At 53.6% G+C, this 24,790-nt stretch overlaps 1 long non-coding RNA gene across 3 annotated transcripts in view; it reads left to right on the top strand.

The window, feature by feature from the left end:
* LOC137455179 (uncharacterized) overlaps positions 1–24,790 on the top strand; it is a 173,213-nt gene that overhangs the window by 131,779 nt on the left and 16,644 nt on the right. For all 3 annotated transcript variants that reach the window (XR_010990790.1, XR_010990792.1, XR_010990791.1), the window contains 2 exons: positions 4,744–4,836; positions 6,123–6,210. This is a non-coding gene — a long non-coding RNA (uncharacterized lncRNA). The remainder of the gene's footprint in view (positions 1–4,743; positions 4,837–6,122; positions 6,211–24,790) is intronic.

Raw genomic sequence — 24,790 nt, 5'->3', positions numbered from 1 at the left:
GTTGCTCAGTTTGTGTCAGCCAGGTAAGATCTTCAAGGGGTGGTTTGTTTCTCTTGGCCCTTGTTGAAGCTGAAATGATGGCATAGTTAGAGCAGGAAGCTGCCCTGTGCAGACAGTGACACCAACAAACCCCTCCATGTGCCAGAATTGCTCACTAAGGGCATGGAAGTGAGGGCTCTGGTGGACAGGACCACACTCCTGACCTGCTGCAGGTGTGGTGGGGCCCTCCAAAGTGAGATGTTTCTGGAGGTGTGGAGCTTGCCCTAGGTGTGAGCTCTTTGTTTCCCTGATTCTCACCAATTTGGGACCCTCAGCAGGGCTGCAGGCTATGATCCCATCAGAAGCAGAGCAGCTCTTTGGAGCCAGTGGGGCTGGGGTTTATCTTGAGCTGTGTTTGAACTGAACACTTTGACGCTCTTCCCTGAAGAACGTTTCAGTGCAGACATCCACGCAGGTGTGCATGCACCTAAGCAGCACTGCAGGGAATTGCTCACCATAGCTGGAGAAGCTGAAAGATGTGCCTGTGTGGCACCACAGGAAAGGATTCATTTCCCCAGGGAACAGAATGAGAGGAAGGAGCAAACCAATTGCAATGAAAGGCAAAGCAAGGCCTGAGGTGCTAATAAACTGTAGCCTTTCTGGAGCAGGAAGCAGATCTAGTAAACACCATGCAGAGAGTGCCTGTGCCACCAAAGTGTGCCAGGCACAGCAGCACAGGGAGCCATTTGAATATGTTTCAAGACAGAATATTGAGGGAAAAGCACAATGAACAGCAAAGCAAATTAAAAACAACAACAGGCTGTGTCCTTTCAGCGACTCGCCCAGCCCGGGCTGCCGCTGCGGCGCGGCGTGCCCCGCGCCCCCGCCTCGCACTCAGAGGCAGGTCCTGCTAAAGCCATGGGCTGCGAGCTGCAGGCAGGGCTTGGAACATCTGTGTTTATTTTGCATGACAAACTTGTTCCTCAGCCTGGACAAAATGCAAGCTGGTCTGGGGCTTGGGGTTGCAGCTCCTCGTGGGGCTGTGCCCGGCGCGCGGCTGGCCGCTGCTGCGCGATGCATTTTGCATGACTCCATTCATGTTTAATGACAAGTGTGCTATATTTTTAATCTTTATAGCTTTAATGTGTGCAAGTGGTTTTAATAATTGGTGCTGCAGGATGGTTGCTTCCCAGAATTACCCTGCAAAATTGCTGTGTTTTCAGCCTTTAGTTGCACAGGTTGTAAATTATGAAGCTTGGGTAGTAACAAACTTGGCACCCTCTCCTCGCTCCTCAGAGATGCCAACCTGTAACAACAGTGAAAAGATACATGCTGGCTTCTCTGAAGCTTTCCTCTCTTGTCTGCATACCCTACGTGAGGGAGCAGGACCAGGAGAGTCCAACAGCCAGGCCTGGTGGAGGCTGACTGGAGCCTGCAGCACTGCTGCATGGTGTGAGCTCACAGCATGGGCTCTGCGCGGGGCCATGCCCCCACAGCCGTTCTGTAACCCCTGGCTCAGGCTTCACCTTCTGGGGATGAGGAAGAAGGTGACTGTGGAGTGAAGCAGGGATGGTGCTGAGGAGCAAAGGGATCTGGGGGAGCAGGGATGGTGGTGGGGAGCAAAAGGATCTGGGGACTCCTTGAACCCCTTGAGTTTCTCTATATCTGCTTCCCACTCCATGTGTGGACACTTCTGCTGGAACAGTGAGAAACAAGGCTGATGTTTTCTATATGCCTCAGTTGGTACCTTGAGACTGCATGGCTCTGGTTTGGGGTGTTGAAACTCTTCTGGAGGTGGCCACTCAGATTGGCTGGGGAAGTCACAGCCTTGACATTTCATTTGCAGTCTGTGCTCTGCAAGGGGCACGTCCCATTGCATTCTGCTGGCTGACTTCTGCGAGCCCTGGCCTTGGGGTGGGGACAAGCTGGAAGGGCTTCTCAGGCCACAGGTAGTCCAAGGTAGCAGTTTCCAACCCCAGGGGCTCAAGCTTTCTTGCCTTACCATCTCTAAAGGCTTCATCAGAGACTGCAGCCAAGCAGAAGCTCTCCAAGTTAACAGCTCCCAGTAAACCAAGATGTAACTCAGCATGGCTGTAGCAGAAAGGCAGCCCCTGGCAGTGCCACCACCCCTGACAGCTCTCTTTCTAATCACCATTGCTTTATCAGAAATGTTAAGTTGTGGGGGTTTATTTTTTTTTATTGGCATTTAAGAATAAATTCTCACAACATCACATCTATAAAAGGTTCATCACAACCCAAACACCACTCTAACCTTTTAAGCTCCTCCAGTAAAAGCTGTCGTCTTTATTTATACAAGTTTGGGGAAGATACAAATGTAATCATAACCCCCAAGGCAACATTTTATGGCAGTTTTCAGAACTCCTCTCTATAAAAACTACTCAAACCTACAAACATAAAAGCTTCCAATAAAATTTGCTTTAGATCCTAGTCGTAAAACCTGACTATCTTTCCCTGGCCCTGCAGCTACAGGTGTCCAATTGCTGGAGCCGTGTGATGCAAGCCTGGGCTGGCAGCCTTGGCCTCCTCCCTCGGCTGGTGGCTGCCTCGGGCTGGGCTATGGTGGGTCTTGTCCCACCTGCCTCACCCTGTATTGGGTCTGATCATGAAAAATAGCTTTGGGTATGAAGAGAATAATGCTGTAAAACTTGCCTGTGGATGAAGCAGAATGTTTCAGACATGCAGCAATCTAGAACCTGCAGTTCTGTCTCTTTGCTCTGCTGGCTCAGACAGAGGTGCTGTACTCTCACTGGAAGGACCGGCGGCACCTTGGCTTCTGCTTGGGCGGAACAGGAGTGTGGGAGATGCTGCTGTAGCTCAAGATTCCTTACTGCCTAAGCTGCTTAGCTGCACGTTAAGTGTTAGCAACAGGTAGAAAATCCTTTATTTGTGTGTCAGCTGAGAGGATGCAGGCACAGGCAGGAGTGAGGCTGGGCTGCAGGCAGGCCGAGTGCTGGAGATGAAGTGCAGAATAAATCTCCGCAGATTGGGGCTTTAGTGGAGCCCTGGCAACTGCAGGCTCACGCTTTATCAGCCTAGATTAATGTGCTCCTACCATCCAGGGGGTGTTTAACCCTGAGAGCTCAGCCTGGCTGGTAGCTGAGGTAAGACCTGAGCACTTCTGTTCTGACTGCAATTAGCAGAAGAGTGTAGATAGGAGCTGAGCCTACAGCTCCAGACATGACCGCAGAGACAATTTGCTGTGTTCTGTGAGATCAGAGACAATCACAGGCTTCTTCCTTGGGGGCACTCAAAGCACTCCTGAAAGCTCATGGTACGGAAGAACAACTTAGTTTAGATCTGTGCTTTTGTGGCAGTGTTTTCTCTAACAGAATAGTACTAGGACCTGGTTTCCTAAAGCTGATTCCTCCAGTGACCGCTGGAGGCTGGAGTTCAGCCGGAACACCTTCAGCTGGTGGCCTGCATCTCATTGTTGCAGGATTTGGCCTGGGCACTTAGCGTGGCAAGCCCACAGCCCCTGTGTAGAGTGCCTGTCTGAGGGCCTTTTCTTCCTCCCTTCAAACACCCCTCAGCTAGAGCACCACTGCAGGAGCTGAGCAGACTGTCTCAGTGTGCTGCTGGATCTGTCCTGGGTAAGGGCAGGGAGCAGCAGGGACATGGGGAAGACCAGGAGCTGCAAGCTGAGAGGTGTAACAGAAGCTGTGATTCGTGATGGGCCTGCTCTGTTTATCTTGAGATGGACTTTAATTACAATTCTGCTTTCCCTTTTGTGCTTTCTGTGAGAAATGAGCTCTCAGAGTGTCAACAAGCCAGCTGTTAGCACTTCCTTCTGTCTTCTGCTCCAGTGGAGAGGGCTACATGCTTGGGATCTGCTGGGTGTGTTAATGATGAGTTAACTCTGCTTTATGGCATTTCTGGACAAGGGAACTTCTCCCAAATGCTCATCACTGGTTATCATTTGCTTGTAGGGCTGCTGTGCCTTTCCTGTAGTTAAGAGTGAACTTTGGGGGGGGTGGGGGTGGAAACCGTTCAGTGAAACCTGCTGCTTCAGAACTGTTTCAATGCTGTTGAAAGGAAGCTGCTCTCAAGAGCCTGATGTGTTGGTCCTCTCCAAGGCCACACTGATGTGTGTGTCAGACTAGAAATGCCGAGAGGATGTTGCTGGAGTGGCTGCACAATCACTCAGGTCCCTGATTTCAAAAGGGTGCCTGTTTTGGCCAGGTTGGTGACAACAGGACAACTCGATGGGCACAGCTGTGCACAGACAACAGCTCCATCTTGCTTTCCCCCTTCCTGACAGCACTGAGTTAATCTGTGATAATGAGAGTGTTCCTTTGAGTGGCAATCCTCCCTACACTCCCTCCTATGGCATCTTTGAATCATTGTTACTAATGATGGAGGCTTTGGGTCACTGCTTTCAGAAAGAAGCAAACCAGGAAGCTCCTTTCTTCTAGCACTCTTCAAGCCTCTGCTGTACACAGGCTCCAAAGGCAACGGGAAAGAGAGGAACTGGTGTCTGGCAGGTGTGGCTTGAGGCTTGTGGTGCTGTGACTGTGTTCTGCTGAGAAATGGAGCAGTTCCTGCTCTGTGCTGTTGTGCCCATTCCCTTTCACCAGCTCTACATGCACTTAATTGTCTTTGGGCTTTGGCACTGGAGCAGAGAGTGGCTCTCAGCCTCTGATCTAAATCAAATAGTCATGATTGGAGGTGGTGCTGTTTGCATTATTCATTGCTCTTGGCAAAACAAATGTTGATCTCATAACGTGACTATTAATGTTTTGACAGGGTAATGAGGCCACCTGGATTTAGAGCAGCCATGGGCTTCCTGCTGAGGTGATCTCTTCGCTTCCAGACCCTGGTGGGGAGAGCCCAGCAATGGTAAGTAAATTCACCACAGCCAGGCTGCAAGGTGGAGGTGTGATACAATTGCTGGCATGCTCTGCTCCCCTCAGATGCTTCTCACTACAGAGATGTGAGTTCTGAATCCCAGATGCTCCTTGGTAGAAACAGGGATGAATTGTCTCAGTTTTCTCTTGTGAAAATGTGTCCTAGCAAAATGTGAGGAGGTCACTCCCTCAAGCATTCATCCTCACCAGACTCAAGGGAGGAGGGAAGGAGCTTTTCACTGTCTCTGCTGTACTCGTACTGAGTGGAGGCTTCCACGTGAGACTTCTCTGGAGCTATTGATTGCCCAAACTCTCCATATCTCTGGCTTACACACTGCTGTCAGGCACCTATTGTGGAGGCTTGACAGCATCATCAATACTGGCATTAGAGCTACTTTGCCAGCTCCTGAGGACAGGACGAGTGTGATTGATATGGAGGCAAGTGAAAAATTGTGCAAGGTCACTGCCATTTTTTTCCCTGGGCCTTCACAAAAGCCTCCTTTGCTTCCCTGCCTACTCAAGGCAGGGGAATGAATTAATCAGGGCTGCTGCTAAGTCAGCTGGCAGGATGAGTGCACAGCGCACCACACAGGCCCTGGCCCTGGCAAGACAGAGGTGCAGGTCACCAGGTGGCTGCAGATCAGTGCCTGCAGTGTGCTTGCTGCAGGAGGAGTTGGTGTGGCTCTGACAGGCACTCAGCACCCTGAAGGCTTTGCTAGAGCCTGAGAGATCAGCGGTGCTGCTGCAGCGGTGCTGCCTCTGCTGCTCTCAGCACCCTGGGCTGGATGGGAGCCTACAGACATTCCAGCCCCCATCAGCAGCCCTGCCTGGTTGTGTTGCAGCAGGAACAGGGCTAGCAACCATATTGCGACTCCCAGAGTCTCCATGGCTTCCTCATTGCTCCAGCAGGGAAATAATCTGCACCAGACTTGTTTGCTGGCACCGGCTGCGTCCCTCTGTGCCAGCTCCAATGTGTAGGCTGGCACATTGCAGAGATGAGGGGCGGGGGAAGGACTGGAAGCAGAGCCCTGGCTCCAGCGCCTCCCGTTCTGACCTGCCCTGGCCCTGGCTTCGCTGGCACCTCTCTCTGCAGTGAGACCGAGCAGCTGCTGGCACCATGGGCAGCACGGGTCTCAGGGGAGGACAGGGACCTTCAGGCCGTCCCTCTTCTTGTGAGGGAGGCCAGGGAGCTCTGGAGCAGGCAGCTCTTCGGACAGGAGTGCAACATGCTTTACGTTCAGGGCAGCCACTGAACTGCTGTCGAAATTCCTCCTCCAGAGCAGCTCCATCTGGGAAGAGCCAGCTTTGCTGCAGGGCAGATCTCAGCTGCTTCCTTCCCAAGCCCTGGCATCCATGTGGCACACAGGTAAAAGCCTTGGAACTTGGTGTGTAAGTCAGTTTCTGCCTGCCTTTTGCTTTAAAACAAAGGTTGGCTCCTGCTGCTCCAGCTGTCAGAGCAGAGTTGCCCTGAGCTGCTGGAGCTCTGGAAAATAAAGGCTGTCGCAAGGTAAGGTCTGTGTGGTGGGGAGGCTGCACGAGCTGTGCTGCAGCAGGACCTTCAGCCTGCTCAAAGTCACCTTTGCCAAGATCCTTCCACCAGGGTGTTGTATGCTCTCATGCTTTCAAACTCTGCTCCAGTTCACACGTGGCACAGGGCAGTGAGGAGCTGACAGGAGAGCATTAACCTGTGACATCCCCACTGGGGTTAATGTCACCACCAGGACCAAGCTGCCTGCCCAGCAGAGGGGGTGGGATTGTGCCTCCTCTTTCTTATTAACAACAGGACCTGCTACCTGGAGATGGAAGAACAAAAGCCTGGGCAGACAGTTAATTATAGCTTAAGCTTCACAAGCAGAGTTAATGAATTTTAACGTGCCTCAATTAATAACTAATTGGGTTCTGCGCCTCAGCTGTGAGTGGAAGTGTAGGGGTGTCCAGGAGGGAAAAATGGGTCTAAAGATGATCTGCTTTAATTGAAATACTGCAGGAGCCTTCTAGGGGGGAGGTGGGACCACAGCATCACTCTGTGTCTGTAATGCAAAGGGAAGAGCACAGGGAGGTGGCTTCCCAGGGGAGACAGATGGTGGTGTTCCAGCAGCAAGGAGCAGTGTTCCTTGGTCACCCACCACACGTGGGTGGGAGAGTCCTCCATGCAGCTGTGGCCTGCTTCTGAAGGGCCACCACTGAGCACTCCCTCCTCTCAGCAGTGGCAACCTGACTGCAAGGATGAGCCCTGGAGCACCTGTATGAGCCCACCCTGAAGGTTGGTGGGGAATGCCCTGCTGGGATGTCAGAGCTGTGCTGCTCTGGGGATGCAAAGCCATGTTTGCACACATCTGGCAGGAGCCCAGGGTGGGGGTGCTGATGGTGGCTGATTTTGAGCTCTCCTGAGCCAGCTCTGCACTGAGCTCCAGAGGGTTTAAGCAGGTGCCAGGAAACTTTCTGATGAATCTGGCCCAATGGGAGTGTTACTTAAAAACTAATGGGAGGTGATGGCCCAGCAGTATGCTGGAGAATGTGTTAAAGCTTTAACTTTTCATTTAGGGTTTTTGACAAGACACTGCAGATTATAAATAATGGATGAATTCCCAAAGTGTGTCTGCACTTCCTGGCTAGCTTCCCACATGGGTGAACTGTGAGTTTTCTCCTTAATTATCTGTAGGAGAACCTCTGCATATTGCTCTTTAAGCATATAATTATCCTTGATCATTTGGGATGAATTATATGTCCTTGCTACTGTGTGGGTTTGGGCCTAATGTAGGACAGGGAGTCAAGCAGATAAAAAAAGATGTGAAGGACACAGAATGGTGAAGCACGAGGAGGAGCCTCTGCTGCCTTGGCTTGAGGATGGAGGCTTGCTCAGAAGGATTTAAAAGCCACCATGGAGCAGATTCTGCTGTCAGTCATGTCAGCTGCTCCAAAGAGCCAGGGTCTTGTAAATTCTTTTTACCTGGCTGAGTCCCAAATGTATTGTAGCTGCTTTTTAAAAGCAAGCAGCAGTGGGTCTAGTGAGGAGAGCCTCTGTCCTGCTGCTGGGTGGCAGCTCTACAGAGGAGACCCTGTGTCCTCTGTGCTGTGGAGATTGTGGCACCTGTGGGGCTGGGATTTATTCTCCACAATCTGCTGTGTGTCTGAGTGCTCACCCTGCCACTCAGTGAGTAGTTTCTGTGCCTTCTGCTCTGTGGCTGCCTGGCCATGCATGTTGAGGAAAGGTTGGTGGAGGTCCTGCTGAAGTCCATCCTGGACATGTGCTGCAGTGCTGGTGCACATCTCGTACAGAGCACTGGGAAAGCAGAAGTACACGAGGAGTAAAAATGTGACCCATAGAAATAAAGGGCCTGGCTTGATACCTCTTAGGCCCTGAACACTGATGTCAGGTGCTCCAGTGGCTTAGGAGGAGACCTCTGTGTGCAGCTTTGACCTTCCTCCTCCTTAGGCCTTGCTGTGGATTGGAGCAGGATGGAGCCCTGAAAGCAAGCAAGGAGCTGCGTGACTGTCAGCTGGGCCATGGGCTCACAGCACAATCTGCACCTCTGGCTCCAGGTGCCAGAGGGGTTAGGCAGAAAGCAGTGACAGGTAGCATAAATTTTGTTCTGCCCAGGGCTGGCTGCTGCCTGGCTGTGCCACTGGGCTAATGAGATATTTGATGGCTTTTGCTATGGAAAGAGGATTAGTTTTAAGCCCACAGCTAAGAGAACGTCCATCGTTTTGCTGTGATTAGCATGTAGCTAAGGCTCTGGTGGGATAAAAACAGTGACCAGAGGTGAAGCTGGCAGAGGTTACATTGTGTTTGTAGTGGCTAAGAGAGCAGTAAATGCTGGAGCACAGACCCGGGGATGGTCTGCATCTCAAACAGTGGAAAGCTTCATCCTTTGAATGTGATGCTCTCAATGTGAGGGGAGAAAAGCAAATGTCTGTGCTTCTCCTCCCCAGCCCCACTTCCCGAGGATATTTATCAGCTACTTCAGCCACAAGGTGGGAAAAGACAGAGAAGCCAAAGTGCAGCTGGGGTTTGCTTTGTTTAACTTCATTTGTGTTGTGCTTGAAGAGCCTGGGCCAGAACGTGGCAGCACTAAGGGAAAGAAAGGAACTCGTTAACTCCTTCAAAGCAGCATCCTCACGCGCCGACCCCCCTCCCACAGCTACCTGCACCGGGCTTCTCATCATGCCCTACAACTGCTGCTCAATAAATAATGAAAGATTAAAACCTTAAACCTGGAAAACTTAGGAAAAAAATATTAGAAAATTTTATTTCCGATTATAAAACTCCAGGAGTGATTTACCTGGAGGGACAATTTCATTGCCGCCATGTGCGGGGACTAATGATCGCACGGGGCCGCCGATTGGAGAGGAGGCTGCTTGGGAAACATAGCCATAGGTAGGTGATAAAGTCACCCTTCCTGCGGCGCTGCCTGCCTGTCAGCGGCGCAGCTCTCACCGTTTGTTACGAGGAAACGATGCTCCGTGCACATATTTATATCTGCCTGGCAGTAACGGCGGCAGTAACGCTCCCCGGGCGCCCCGTGTTGTTGTAAGGAGCCCGGCCTGCTTCCTGCTGCCAGCAACCCCCAGCCTGCATGTGCTGGCTTTAAAGCAGAGACTGTGGTGCTGGAGCACCTTCCCCCTCTTGACACCGGTGAGGAAAAATGTCCTCTGTCATCAGGCGTGTCGCTTGAACTGGAAAGAGGCGACAAGCGCGCCTCGTCCCCTCTTGGGCCGTACATTAGCGCCTGGTTAACTGGCTAAGGGTGCTCAGGAGCCTTCTGTTCCCCTTCAGAGAGCTGAGTGTCTCCTGCAGCTTCTGGGAGGACACTGCTGAAGTACCTGAGCAGATGTGCTGCCCAGGGAGGTGGTGGAGTCACCATCCCTGGAGGTGTTCGAGAGGGGACTGGATGTGGCACTTGATGCCATGGTATAGTCATGAGGTCTGTGGTGACAGGTTGGATTTGATGATCTTTGAGGTCTCTTCCAACCTTGGTGATTCTGTGGTTCTGAGCTGTAATGTGAAGTGTGGTTTGTGGTGGCTGTGGGGAAGAGCATGCTGGATTTGGGTCCCTTTCAGCTGAGACCCCCCTTAGGCACGTGTGGATTTGCTTTCTTTTGTTAGAAGCCCCATGGGTGAGCACCTTGTGTACAGCCTGCTGTCAGGCAGAGCTCTCCCATGGAGCAGCAGCTGGTGATGCCAAACCCCCAAAGAAATGCAGTTAGAAGGGAAAGGCAGCATGTGGCACAGGAGGTGAATGCCCATGCTTTGGGGGGAGGAGCTGCCCTGTGGTTTGAGTGAGCCACACGTGGGTGAGCTGCGTGGCCTCCCTGGCCTCAGAAGCATTTGCTGGGCAGTGCCTCAAAGGGTGCTGAAGGTGTGGTTGGTGGTGCTGCACAGAGCTGTGACTCCCCTTGTCTCCTGGCTCACACTAGCACTGTGTCTGGTCTGTTTCAGTGGTCTGTGTCCATCACTGCAGGGATGCTCTTGGTGTTGGTAGCTTGGGGAAGTTTTCTGTGTCTTCCCCAAACTCTTCCTTGTCAGTGCCTCACTTCACTTGTTCACCCTAGCAGGTGTTGATTCTTCTTACTCTTTGCTCAGGGTTCAGTAGTCTCCATTTATCTGCCTCGATTCCAGCAGCATTTGCCCTGTTGGAGCCTGGCTCCCTCAGTGGTCTAAGTTTAGCTTTTACTGTGTGACTTTTTTATAACCCAGCCCTTTCCTCTAGGCCTGTCTGAGGCAGTCAGGAGACTGTTAGAACCTTTGTGGTTCTTCACTGCTGGCTTCTGGCCAGTGTGCCAGACAAGTCCAGATGAGGTTTCTGTTCTCTTCAGTCTGTGCCTCCGCCCAGGCTGGTGCAGCACTGCTGCTCCTGCAGCGTCCCACACGCTGTGCCGTGGTGGCACCCAGCAAAGGACAGGTCTTGCTCACAGTTCCCTGGAGAGCCAGTGAAGAGGAGGGCACTCATCACACCCCTCCCTCATTTGTGCAGTTGCTAACTCCTAGCTGAAGAGATGAGGGTCAAAGGGCTGAGGAGAGGCTGCAAACTCTGCTGCTTCAGCAAGCAGGAAATGGCAGGGGGCTCGCAGGGCCGGGGCAGGCCAGCTCCTCACCCTCCCCTCACCACCTGAACGGCTTCCAGGGTGGCGAGTTCTTGGCGCCTGCCTTTGTGCCTGCACAGAAGGGGCAGGGAGCGGCGCCTGCCAAGCGCAGGGCCCTGCAGGAGCCGACAGCCTGAGCGCACAGATCACCGGCCATGCGTGCGCCCCACCCGGCCCTCCTTGCGGGGCCACCTCCCGCAGCCAGGCCTCTTGGCCGCCTCCATCCTCCTGCTGTCAGCGGCTCCCACCGCCGCGCTCCGCTGCCTCCTCGCAGGGACTTGCTGACAATGTCACGGCCACGTGTGTTTGTCATTCAGGGCTGGTAGCAGGACAGTTGGCGACACGAGGGGACCAGGCTGCCTCAGCGTGCTCTCCAGCAGCCATAAGGAGCGAGCAGGCATGTGGCCGTCACGGCGTCCTGCCTCGCCCTCCTGCACGGCCACCTCCTGAGCCCCAGAGCTGAAGCGTTTGCTGGGCTGGGAAGCACCTCCTGGGGAGCTGCTGATCGTCTGCAGGGCTCCTGCCTCTGCTCCTCACACCTCAGGTATGGCTGAAGGTGCCACGAGGGCTGACTGTGCGTCTCTGGGTGTGCTGCTCAGCAGGTCAGTCCAGACAGGACTTGTGCTCAGGGCTGGGGCCGCCTTCTGGAGCTGTAGTCTGCACACACACAGAAACAGGCTGTGTGGGGACAGCAGGAGCTGGGCTGGGAGTCGTGCCCTCAGCTTGCCAGTGGGGTGAAGGGGCTGGGGAGAGAGGACTGTGCAGCTCCTGCCTGGGTTATCCCCGGGGAGTTAACGGAGCCATCCCCCCAGCTCTTTTCTTGGTCATGAGCTGCAGAAGCAGCATGAGCATCAGTGGTGGAAATGTGATTTAGCCAGAGCAGTGCTGGTGAAAATGTGGCTCAATGTTTCCCACTGCACTGGTAGGGAAACTCCTGTGGACACTTGTGTAAACCTGTCCTGTGCTGATGTGACTTACCCTGATCCTTTGATGGGTGAAACTGCATTTGACAAGAGCTGGAGTGCAACTCATTTCCACTCATCCCCAATTTGACTACTCAGTTTTGAATGTGATTCTAGGATGTGGGATCTCAAACAGAGCTGGGGAGATGGGTAAGAGGAGAGGACCTGTGGTGCCTGAGTCCAGAGGTGACAGTCCAGGGGAATGGATCTTGCAGGGTTCCTGGCACCCAAACCAGCTCAAAGCACAGTGAGTGGAAGTGTTCTGCCTGGAGCATTTGAGCTGCTTCTCTCTTGTTCCTCCAGCACTGAGCAGAGGTTTGCAGTGTGCTCCAAGGTGTGATTGAACCTCTCTGTGCTTCAGGACCTAATCATGTAAGCAGCAATTTGAAATGGTGGATTTGAAGGGGAATGCCAACCCTGCAGTAGCTGCCACAGTTATCAGGGAATCTTTCAAAGCCCACAGCAGAGCTGTGTTGATTTTATTTATTTTGATACCCAAAGCTACTTAGGGAAAGAAATTGGTTAGATAAAATCTTGATAAAAAGCTTGCAAGTTCCTCACCTGAAAGAGACATCCCTGGGTGTAACTTGAGTTCTATTTGCTGCTTTACTCCCCTCTCTCATTCCTGCTCTGTGCAGGACAAAACCTGCCTGCAGGGTGGCACCAGACCCTTCAGAGGAGCGGTGAGGAGCAGTGTGCTGCAGTTCCCAAGGAGGGGAGGCCAGTGGAAGGTGCTAGGGTTGTCTGGCACAAGTGTCAGTGATGTTAGTGACTCAGTCCATGCTGCACAGCCCCAGCCGTGCAGGCTCTGTGCCCTGCAGGTGATGCAGACACTGCCCTCCTGCAGGGTGGCTGCAGGGACTCTTGAGCAGCAGGGAGGGCAGACCATGCCTGTGCCAAGCCACTGAGCTGATGCAGCACGAGGTGGCTCAGGGATGAGCAGAAGGTGAGCTGCAGCAGGTAAAAAGAACAGCCCCAGGGCAGCCCTTGTCCTGTCAGCAGTCCTGGGGAAGGTGGTCTGCACATTGCTAGAGGTGAGGTGAGCTGAACATCCATAGTGAATGCAGCACAGCACTGGGGCAGCATGTTACATGGTGTGGAATCAGGTGTTCTGGAAGGCCAAGATCCACACTGACCTTTTCTAGTCTTGGTAGTTCCCTTCCTACAAGTACTGTTGGCTTCCAGTTGAAAACATCTTCATAGTAGTGCTCAAAGTGCATCTCCCATCACCAGTTCTCAGCAGCTTGGCACCAGTTTTACTGGAAGAGCAACAACTTCCATGTGATCTGAGGTAGATTCAGTTCTTGCAAAAGGCTGTAGGGGGAAATCCCATTTCCTCCCACCTAGATATGCACAGTTTTAGGGGCTGTGTTAAATGTTCCCTTTTAGTAGTCAAAACCCCTGAGGTTTTGAACCACTAGTCTTCTGCAGTCATGCCAAACCCCATGTACTGCCAGATCTGTCTCTCCCGAGCTTTTCTGACCACAGATTCAAAAAGCAGATGTTTAGGTCCAATGTCAAGTTGTTTGAGTGCTAAAAGCTGCAAAATGTGGGTCTAGAGGCAAGTTTCTGAGTGTAAATTGGAGCTGACCCTGGATGAAGTAACTGCTGTGTAAACCCATGGACAGAATGTCTGTGCAGGGGGCTGCCTGGCCTTCTGCTAGATCAAAAGGCTGGCTTCAGGCTTGTTGCTATAGCCACAGGTCAATATGCACTCAGAGCCAAACTACACATCCACCCAAACTGGAGAGATGTCAGGAACGTTCCCTGATGGGCCTGAGTAAGCAATAAAGAAGTGGCCTGGGCTGGCTAAGCAGCCAAGCTGAGCTGGGAGCGCTGCAGGGGTGAAGTGACACTGAATTACAGAGCACTAGGTGCTTTAGGCCCAAGCAGCTGAAAGCTGGAGCTTACACTTGCATGAGAGCAGTCCTGCAACCCAACTGCTTCTGTGAGCAGCCTAAACTGGACCCTGTGAGGCATTGTGCTCCTCTGCAGTGCAGACCGAGGCTGCCATAGCCTTTGTTGGTGGACACTGCATCAACCTTTGTGTGAAGCTCTTGGGGACAAAAGGCATGTGTTGTGTGTGCCTGGAGAGACAGAATGCTTTCTGATGGTTCAAGTCACTGCTCATCTCTCTCTCTTTTGGGCACAAACCTGGAAAGGTGGCTTTTCAGGCTCTGAGTCACTGCTGCCAGTAACATTGCACTTGTTTGGGTCAGATCTGGGCCTAGGAGCCCCTGAAAAGGACAGTTTCCATCTTCTCCTTCTGTCCTGATTGCAGCTGGTTGTGAGTTCTGCAGAAGGTTTTCAGAGGTCACTGTGTGTAGCAGTGACTCACTGGAGCTGCAGCCTGGGGAGCATTAGCTGGCTGAGCAGCTTCCAGCAGGGGCCTTTCCAAAACATGAACCTTCGCGAAAGGGAAAACAGACTCTGAGTGTTGTTAAGGGTTCCCTTTGGTAACAGACATCTGGCCTGGAGATTGTGTTACCTGCCCAGCATCCAGATCTTCCTTCTGCTGGTGTTCAGTACAGCTGCTGGCTCCATCTTTCTCTGTGCTGGATTTCCTTCCTGCATGCCGTAACTCTCGTCCTCTTTCTGGTGTGCCCTCAGCTTCTCAGATGGAAAATGTTTGTGCCCTTTGCAGGGACTCCTTAAATGTCCTCCACCCAGCTGCTTCTTTCTCTTTTGGCTGTGCTTTGGGGATGTTATGAGAAGAGCTGGGAAGTATGACCTTGTTGAAGCTACAAGCAGATAAGCTGTGCTCAGAGAAGTCCTTCAGCACAGAGGTAGAAACCAGCTGCTTTCCCCGCCTGGAGATGAGGGGGAAACAACAAAGTCCCAGCTTTCAGCCAGGCCCTAGGGCAGGGACACGGTTCTTTAGCACCGCCAGTGGTGCCTGCTCCTCACACAGCCCAGTTTCACAAGAAACCACTTCTTTGAAGGCAGGATATGACAATGTGCTGGGATGTTTTCTGCTAACCACGTTTATGACATCACCTTTGTGGTCTCACCATTGATGAGTTTGACATGCAGGACTGCCTGGCTTTCCTGGTAGCCAGGATGTTCAGCAGGCCAAGATGTCCTAAAATAGATCTAATTTCCGTAGGCTAACTCCTGATGCCCATCTTAGCTTGGTTGCTGACCTGCTAGCCCTGTCCTCCTTGCCTTTTCTCCATAGGCCATACCCTCATCCAATGCATCTTAGGTCTCACGGCGTGCCGTGAGCTGTGGGGGGATGGTGAGACCCTGCCCACGGCACGAGGGGCAGCGGCAGCCTGGTCTTTAGGGGAATTAATGGTCTCTAGTCCATGGGGGTCAGTGGGAGGCTCTTTGCAGGTGGCACAGGTGGCTGCACACCAAAGTGAGAGTGACTCCCTCGCCATGGTCCTTGTGCTCTGCATCATGTTAGCTGCAGCCATCACCTAACACAACCTGCCTGTGAGAGCCTGGCCTGGCTGCAGCCCCTCCAAGCTCAGTGTGCCCCTGGAAGAGGAAGGAAGGAGGCAGCCTGGCTACACTTGGGTTTCATGGTTGGTAATTAAGGCAGCACAAAGCTGTTCCAGGTCCATAAAATCAACACTCTTCACAGTTAGGAGGAGGTTTTCATGCATGGCAGCAGCAGAGCAGAGCCTGAGCACCGATGGTGTGTGTTAGCTGTGGCAAACGAAGCACAGCATGGCTAAATCCATTGCATCCCCTCTCAGCTGCATCCCCAGACACTGCCATCAGGAAGGCCACTTCCTCCTGCTGCCAGTAGAGCCAGCCAGTGCTGAACGTGCTCTGCAGGGACGGCTGACCCCGTGGGTGCTGGAGGAAAGCGGTGAGCATTTGTTAGTGATCAGTGTACCCTGAGCACTCTACGGGCAGTCACTAAGGTTCCACCCCTCTGGGCTCTGCCAGAGGGAGGGTGGAACATCACCCAGCAGCAAGGTCATGGTGGGCTCTGTGGGGGGAAAATGAGGCACAACATGCTAAAGGCCAGAGCCCCAGGGGCATGGCAGTATCCACCACTTCCCAGTGCAAGAATGCCCTGCTGGCTTTGTGCTTCAGGCCGCAGTGGCAGCAGCCACAGTGGCTGCAGCTCTCAGGTTTGCCTGGTGAGGTCCCTCAGACCTCCTTCACTCAGAGCCTCTCAGCCCGTGCTGGTGTCCAGCTGGGCCTTTGTGTAGGTTGCTTGGGGTTTGTGTGGGAGGTGGTTGGTGTTTAAGTGGATTTTCCAGCTGACATTACAGCACAAAGCCTGGCGTCTTCCGAGCTTTTTCCCTGCTGAAGTATCCTGCACGTTGAAGAGCACTAACTAGGAGGCTGTCTGGTCTGGCACCGGCTCCCTTCGATAAAGCGAGGCGTTTGCTGCTGCTAACACTCGCCCAAATTCAGAATTAATCACAGCATAATAGAATCTGGTAGCTTTGGTTGTTAATTCTCTATTGAGTCTGCAGCCCCGTGTTTGTTCTCATTTGTTCTGATAAGGTCCATTGTCTCTAATATTGCTTCGGAAAGGGTAAGAAATAAATCAGCGGTATTTAGCTCTTCTAGCCATCTGCTCTGGCTCCCATCCCAAAATCAATTTTTAAGTTGGGCACCGTTTGTGTATTTTTGCCTCATAACAGAGAGTGTCTCTGGGGAGAGGAGGGAAGGGGAAGTGGCTGCTGGCCTCACCCCAGGGATGGATCATTTTGTGGACACTGCACCCCACGCTCTGTGCCTCGGTGCTGGGGGCGTGGGTGTGGATGTGGGGCTGAGCTTTTGCAGAGCTCCAAAAGGAACTGCTGTCTGTCTGTAGAAACAGGACTGGAGCAGCAGTGCGTTGCTGGGAGGAGACAAACTGGTGTGGAGGTGCAGTTCCTTCGCTCCGGTGGCACTGGGTGGTCAGCAGCGTTGATCCTGAGCACGCGCGCACGCTGCCGCCCCGCTCGGGCCGCCGCGGAGCCGTCCCGTGGAGTTCAGGTGATGGTTTGTGAGAGGTGGTGTTCAGGGAGTGGGATTCAGCGGGGGTGGGGGCTGCTGCCTCGCCACAGATGGGAACTAGATCTTGTAAACTATAAATTTTTAAGTGATTTGCTGTCTCGGGTGCCGTGCGGGGCCCCCAGCAGCCAGCGCGGGATGGCTCCGCAGCTCCCGGGGAGGCACAGAGTCATCAAACATTTAGAGGCCACCACCGAGGAGGGTTCTGGGGAGCTATTATAATAATAATCAGTAAAGGAGAATGGGTTTAATAGAAGTTGTGAGCAGCTATCATCAGCCAGCCCCTGTCCCTCCCTGCAGGCCACATCCGCACTGCACATCTGGGCGCACGAGGCAGGCGCTGGCAGCCTGCCCCCCTGGCTGCTCTGTCCCAGCAGAGCGGTGTGCCAGCTGTGGGGTCACGCTGGGCCGGGGCGATGGCACAGAAACCTCAGCAGGACAGATCTGTAAGACAAGCCAAGAAGCTACTAAATACCCTTCTGATGAGACACTCATGTCCTCCCTCCCAGCAGCCCACGCTGGAGGCCTGGGGCTCCTTTTCACTGAGTCCTGTAGGCTTTGCCAGGTTGACACCAAAGGGTTTCAACATCAGAGGAGGCCTGGGGCTGGTGTTGATTTGCAGCAGATGGGACACAGTGGAGCAGGGCCCAAGCCTCCTGGCCAGAGGGAGGAGTCGTGTGTCTGAAGCAAGTGAAGTTCCACTGGCAAAGGGAGATGACCACATCTGGCAGGTGATGTAGAGGGGTCAGTCTGCTGGCTCCTCCCTCCACATCAGGGTCTGAGGGTAAGGACAAGGAGGGGTAGGACTGGCTCCTCTCTGAAAGAGCAGGGGCAGCCAAGGGGAGCCTGCCACTGCCTCAGCCTTCCCAGGTGCTTGGGGCATGAGTTTCTGGAGCTGTCAGACTCTGTCACACCTGCCTCTGAAGCAGTCCTTTAGCTGTTTGGTGCATTCCAACTGTCCAGCTGAGATGTGAGGTTCAAATTGTGATCCCTTTCAAGTAAAAGCCATAATGGGCCAGACTTCAGCCTGATGAGTTGTGCCAAACGGTGCAGCCTTGGGGTGTGACTCTTCCTCGTGAGGGCACAAAGCCACTGTGCTGAGGGAAGCACTCTGCTGGCTCTGACAGCTGGGAAATGCAGCCCTGCTGTGCTGGTCACGAGCATCCTGTGGGATGAGAAGTTGCAATCCCAAAGGTGCAGGAATGTTCTGAAAAGAAGATTCCCATGGTTTAGGTTTGATGTTCTGTGCACAGCAGCCATGATTTGGAGTGCTTCTCATCCACAGAGAGCAGCGTGGGGCCCTTCTGATCCCCAGCTCCTCTGTAATGCTTTGTGATTCCCTGGTGGGAGGCAGCACCTTCCCTCGAGGTGATGGAGCTGTGTGGCCCTTGGGAAAGAAGTGATGCAAGATCATGTGGAGGGGAAAGGTTCCATGGATCTAACTAAGAAGCTGGTTGCTGAATTCTGAGTCCAGCTGGTGTTACACAGGCTGCTCTTGAATCAGCAGCTCGTTTGGTTCCTGTTGAGTATCTGCCTCCCGAGGAAGGAGCCAAGGCACTGGACCCAGAGCCAAGCTCCGGCTGACTGCAAGCACCTCTGGCTTGAGTAACTCCCACCCTGGAGGGGCCCCAGTTCCAGGCAGTACTGCAGCTGGATCTGCTGCAGCTGCATCTTCTTGAGTGAGCAGCAGAGCCCAGTCACTGGTCACTGGTAAGCTCTGTGTGAGGAAGCTTTGCTAGAGCTGTTGCTGGCTGTCTCCCTGCCCCACTGCCCCCACTCCTGGGCTTTTCCCACTGTCCCCGTGGGTGCAGAGCCCTGCAGCTGGGACTCATGTCTGCGCTGGGAAGGCAAGCAGGATGTGGAGAGGGGAAGCAACTCCTTCTTTGCTTTACATTGAGGGCTCTTCAGCCAGGTGTGGCAACAGGAGAAAGCTGGGTTGTTCCACCCCTTCCTGCATGCCCTCACCATGGGCAGGCTGGGTGCCCAGCGCCAGTGCCGGGCGAGTGGCCGGCGGGAGCGGGGGCCTGAGCCCTGCAGCATCGAGCGGGCGGGCTGCTGGCTCCTGACCTAAATTGAGGCAGAGCAAAGAAAGCAAGCAGCTGCCCCACCACTGTTGCTCTGTTTTCAGCGTGGCTCGAGCCTCCCTAATCCCCTCGGATTTTGTATCTACCAAAACAGCTTGGTCCCATCAGTAAATTGCAGTGGCATATGGTCCAGGTTTATGAGTAATCTGGCACATGCTTGAGGCAAGGAGGACGTCATCCTTCAGCAAAGGCAGCAAATATTGTGGGGCTTTTTTTTATGACTGTATTTAATATAGTTGATGAGAAAGCTGTGAGAAATGTTTACCTCTTAAGCTAGTCCTGTTTAAACTTCAGCTGCTGGTGGAAGCAGCTATGGAATGAGAAATAAACACACATAAAGGGGAGGGAGGGCAGCAGGGGCATTGTCCTCCAAACATTTTGTTACTTGGTGCTGACCCTGAGGGCCCGTTTGGGTCTGCAGGAGAAGGTGGTCCCCTGGTGCACATCTGGTCAAGGGAAGTGCCCAGCATCCCACTGGCCACTTGAGAAGGTCCTCATCAGCTCCATACAGGTGAAGAAGTTCTCTGAGATGTGGCATATGCCAGAAGGCACAGCCTCATCCCTGGAAGAGAGAGGAGTAAGATGCCTGACCTTGGGCAGTTCAGTGGATGTCCAGGCCCAGTTTCTGGCTGTTCTGCAAGCATACTGAAGGGCACTACCTGGGGTGGATTTAGTCACCGTTGCCTTTGTCAGAGCAGCTCACCTCAAGGGGGCTGGGCAAGTCAGGCTCTTCACTACAGTCCTGTCTTGGCAGGAGGATGAACACTGTGCGTGGTTTCAGCTGCTGCCAGGCAGCATGACAGCAGCTCTGGAAAGCACTGGCAGGGCTGGGAGCATCCCTGGGCTCAGCCGATGCTCCTCAGGAGACATCTGCCCCCCTCTTGGCCCTGCAGCAAAACTGGGGCATCCCAGGGGGAGCAGGCAGGACATGAGAGGGAAGTGGCTTTTGTTAGGCAAGACACCACAACAGTGTCATCAGAGCTTTCCCATGGTGCTGAGTTTCTCTCTCCAGGCCTTGCCAGTGACACAGCCTTTCCCTTCAGCTGGGATGCAGAGCTGATGGCTTTGCTTCTCTGCTTCCCTTTCAGCTGCCATGGGCTCTGGGTCCCCATTCTGCAGAGAGCTTGAGCTGCCTCTCGCTCTTCCCAAGGTCCATCTTTTCTCAGTATGTCTGAGAAACCTCACACTTGCCAGCCCTTCCCTCACTCTGTGCTAGCAGCCTCCCTGTGCTCCGTAATGCTTTGGCAGCAGAAAGTGTTTGCTTGCACGGACGTGGCTGCAGCTGCAGCACCACAGTAAAGTCATCTCCAGGGTGAGGGCTCACAGGGCCTTTGCTGGCACAGTGGAGAGAACACAGCTGGCTCTGAGGTACCACTCTTGTCTTCAGGGCCTGTTGGGCACAGCTTGGACCTCACCTCTGCAGAGCAGAAGGGCTGCAGGGTGCCTCTGGCCGCTGCAGCCCCTGGCACTGAGCAGGGCCCAGGGCTGCTGCTGGGACAAGCCCTTTCCCAGGGCGGTGAGATGGAAGTTTGGTCTGAACTGTCCTGCTGTAGTGGTGGTTTTGGGGGTCTTGATCACCAGTCTGTGTAACCTGGAAGATGAGAGGTGATGGAGCAGTCCCCCAGCTCATTCCCCTCCTGCCAGAGCATTTCATCAGCCTTCTCTCCTTTGACTTGGTAGACAGCAATGTGTGATGTTAGATGGTGTTCAGAGGAGCTGGCTCAGACACCTCCTGCTGTGCTTGGGCTTTCTGGGTAAGGTGTGACAGGAATCTCTGTATCAAGCATGAGCAGTAACCAGCTGTAGACACCTGTAAAAGGGATGGCAGAGCCACCTCTGCAGAAGGTGGCACAGGGAAGATGCTGATAAGATCTCTGCTGCTGTTTCATTTGTGAAGAGGAGAGACTAATTCCCAAGGTTTATTGGCAACAGGGGGCAGTGGGGTGCATGCCACTTTGTGCCACACTGCTAGTGTGGCATTTTCCAGCTGACCAAGAAACATCCTCCCAGGTCAGCTCCTCCATGGCAAGAAGAGCCAGGCCTCTAGAGGACAGGTGCAATGCCCTTGTGGTCCTTTCTGGTTGTTCTTCTGAAGGAAGTTGCTGGAGCTCCAAGCAAGGAGCTTAAGTTCTCTGTAGTCCCTAAAAAGCCAAGGGCATCTGCTCACAGTTCTTATTTTAAGCGTGTTGACAGGATCTTCACATGCTCCCTTCCCCTGCTCCCTTCCCCTGCTCCCTTCCCCTGCTCTGGTGTTTGCTGGGACTGATCAGGGACACGGCCCCGCCTCGCCTGCCGGGTTGCTGTGGGCACAGCCGAGGCCCTTCCTGCGCTGCTCTGCCCCTGATGTGTTTGTTGTGGTGGTTCTTCAGAAGGTTAGCAAGAAAAGTCAGAGGTGGTGGTGTCACAGCCAGCTCAACTGTCAGCTGTGTGCTGCACAACCACAGTGACCACAGCCAAGCCTCCTCTCAGTTTCTCCTCCTGGGTGATGCTTTCTCTGAGGGTTTCGTTGGGGGACACCAGGTTGTGTCCAGGCTCAGCGTGCCCAGCGGGCTGTGGCCTTCCTTCCTCGCCTGCTAGCTGCAGCCACGGTGGGCACCAGCCGCTCCTGTCCGTGCCAACCACTCCTCTGCTTGCAAGGTCAGCCCTGTGAGTCCTTTAGGGAACCCCTCACAGCCCTCGGGGCTGCAGCACCTCAGCACGGTGCTGTACCTTGCGGTGTGTGGCTGCGCAGCACGGTGTCGTGGCAGCCGCTCGTGGTGGCTTTGTGACCTTGTCTGTCTGCTGGGCCCAGGGTTAACATGGGGAAGGGGCAAGTGGCAATCCCCAAGAGTGTGGGGGCTGCTGGGTAGTTCTGGCCTTAAAGATGCTTCTTTCTAGGTGTCATTGCAGGAAAAACCATCTCCCTATTGTCCTCCTGTGCCTGTTGCCCTTGATGTTCTGCTTTTATCTCACAACTTGATGACTCAAAGCCTCCATTGGTGGCTGTGCATGTGCCAAGCGTGCTGCTGCTGCTGCTGCAGGGCCTGCACGCTGGATCTGTGGAAGCTGAAGGAGTTAAATGGCTTTCAATTGGCCTCCTCATGCTAATAAAGTACCTTGGAGCTGGTCCAGCAGGCAGACACCTGGGTATCATTCCAGCATCTGACACCCCTAGAGAGCCAGAGCCGTGATGAGCTTTATACACTCATGGAAATCTTGGAAGAGAAAGGAGGCTTTCCATAGAAAATGGATTTTCAGGGCCAGCTGAAGGACATGACGTTCAAGATCATTGCTTTAAAATAATTTCAGCTGCAGTTAATGTGAAGCAAAGAAGAAAAGAAAACCCAAGACAGTGAAAGGATAATTAATTCTGAGTTTGAACTGCAATTTGAAAGGGCTGTATTGTGAAGTGACCCTTTTCCAACTTCTATCTGAACTGGCTCTTCCCATAAATCCTTCTACAGATGAAATGTGCTGTTGTTTTACTTCTGTTCCATATGTTTGTGCTCCCCTGGTGTGAGGAGTGACCTTGAATTCAACCCCTTCCTAGAAGAGTGACAACCAGGGGGTCCTGCAGGACGCCCCACGAGCACTGGCACAGGCTTTGCTGCAGCAGAGTTCTCTCCAGGCCAGCCCAAGCTCTGCTGTAGAGCCATCAGGCTGTTTCTGTGCAGGTGGGAGTTCAGCCTCATGGAGGTGCATTTGTTCCCAGTCACACCAGGAGGTGGGGATGTAGTTGGTTTTAATGAGCTCTGGTGGCAGTGCCAGGGGCATTATGCGGTGGGTCTGCTCCAGCTACTGCAGCTCTGGGAACTTCTCCCCTGAGCTGGGCTGTGGCCACCCTTGGTGCTGTCCTGGCCATCACAATTCAGTGTGCCTGTACTTGGTCTGATGTCCTCCTCAGGCTACGGTCTTCAAAGCCTGACCCTGGTCCTGGCTGCTTTTGCTGTGTCTGCTTGGGGCTGCCACACTGGCTTCAAAAGCCAGGTCAGAGCTTCCCAGCAGGTCTGAGGCTGGGGAAGGTTTCTTTTTCTCTCCATGGCTTAGCTCAGCAGGCAGTGCCAGGTTGTCCATGTGGGAAGTGTCCTGTGGGGTCCCTGTCCCCACAGCAGCACCCATCAGGTCAGAAGTACTGGTGAGGAGCTGCCTGGCTGCTGGGCTGTGGAGCTGGCTCTTTGTTGTCAGATGCATTTTCTTTGTCTGTTACACAGGACTTGGATAACAGCAAATTAGTGCTGAAGCAGGCAGAGGGGACTGGGCTGTAGGGCAGACAGCTCTGCTCCACTCTGCAGACACTTCCCTGTTCCTTGGGTGGAGGCTTGGCTCCAGCACGTGCTCTGAGTAGCTCCACAGAAGGCAGCAGATGCAGCCACGGGGAAGCAGCTGAGTGCAGTCCTGCAGACTCCAGCTTGGGGAAAGAAGCTCATTTCCAAAACAGGGCAGGAGAAGCAAATGAAGAGAGTGAAGGGAGAGTTAAATGCTGTGGCTTGGGTGCAGCCACGCAGAGGAGCTGCTTGCTTTTCCAGAGGCTGCAGAGCCGTCCTGGTAACGCGGCAAGAGCCCTCGCAGGTTTCCTGCCAGTGCTCATGGAGCAGAGGCAGCTCCTCGTCTCCAAAGTCCCTCATTATATTAAACAAATGAGTGCAGCAGAAAACTTACAAGTGCATCACAGGACCCAGTTGCACTGTTAAACAGATGGCACCTACACGAGACCCAGAAATACATAACCATTTTAATTGAGCCAATGCAACCAGATCTGGGAAGCAGAGCAGTGCCTGCCAGGGCTGCTAGGGCTCTTGCTGGGGATTCTGACATTCAGGAGCGTTGCAACGGCACCAGAGCTGTTTGGAAGGTGCTCAGCAGCACATGGAGCAATCCTTTCACTTGCTTACTGTCACCTCTGAAGTTCTATCAGTACCTTTCTACCTGCTTTCCTTTCTCCCCAGTGCTGTTTGTCTGCCTCCTCTGACACCCAGGCTGTGCTAGCCACTGGTGTCCTTTGCAGTTCAGCTCCTAGGGCTGAGTCCTCTCCTCTTTGCTGAGGACAATGGGAAACCTCTCTGCCCCCAGGAGCAGGGAACCTTTCTGTCTTGCAAGGCTGCAGCTTGTCTTGGGCAGCAGGGGACCTCCTTATTTCTCTGCTGGTAGTGTCAGTGACAGTGCTGCCATGGAAGGACCCTTTGACCTTTCTGTTGCCCACTGCAGAGCAATACTGTGTTTGAGCAAGGAGACCTCTGTGCTGTGCTGGCTGTGGGCTGCTCTGCAGGACAGGGGCTGTGGAGCCTGTTGCTGGCCCATCTCAGTCTGGGTAAGCAGAGCTCTGGGCATGGGGAGGCACAAAGCTGAGCTTCTGGAAGCTGTGTACAGCGTTCTGCATGTGAACAGAGAAGGGGCTGTAGCAGGAGGCACCCTGACATGTGCTTACACAGGAGACAGCTGCTCTACAGCTAGGTCAAGTCACTGTTGTGTCACCTTCCTTCTCCCAACTCCTGTGTCATCCCAGATGCTCTGGGCCACAGTGCCATAGGATGCAGAGGAAGCGAGTGTTGCCTCTGCAGGTTGGTGGGTCTGGATTAGCTATGGAGAGGGAGGCAACTGCTTACACAGAGGGTCCCAGGGCACTCTGCAGCTCCTGAAGGGTCCAGCAGCAGGCGAGGGGCAGGAGCAGCGATGCTCCCAGTCGGGCCCTGCCTCCCAGTCTGGCAGATTGCAATTCCCAAAGTCCTGCTCGGAGGCTCCCCTGCGAGGGAGAAGTTCCAGTGAGCTAAAAGCTGAGGACAGATGGTGACAGCACCTTCACTGCTTCCCAGTGAGCTAGGGAAAGGAACTGCTCTGCAGCAGAGCAGTTTTGCCTGAGTCACGAGGCAGCAGA

The sequence above is a fragment of the Melanerpes formicivorus genome, unplaced genomic scaffold (genome assembly GCF_026170545.1).
Source record: "Melanerpes formicivorus ecotype bairdi unplaced genomic scaffold, bMelFor1.0.p_v2 SCAF_92, whole genome shotgun sequence".
In the NCBI taxonomy this organism is placed as follows: domain Eukaryota; kingdom Metazoa; phylum Chordata; class Aves; order Piciformes; family Picidae; genus Melanerpes; species Melanerpes formicivorus.
Note: the sequence above shows the minus strand (reverse complement) of the source record. Positions and strands in the feature narration are given on the sequence as shown.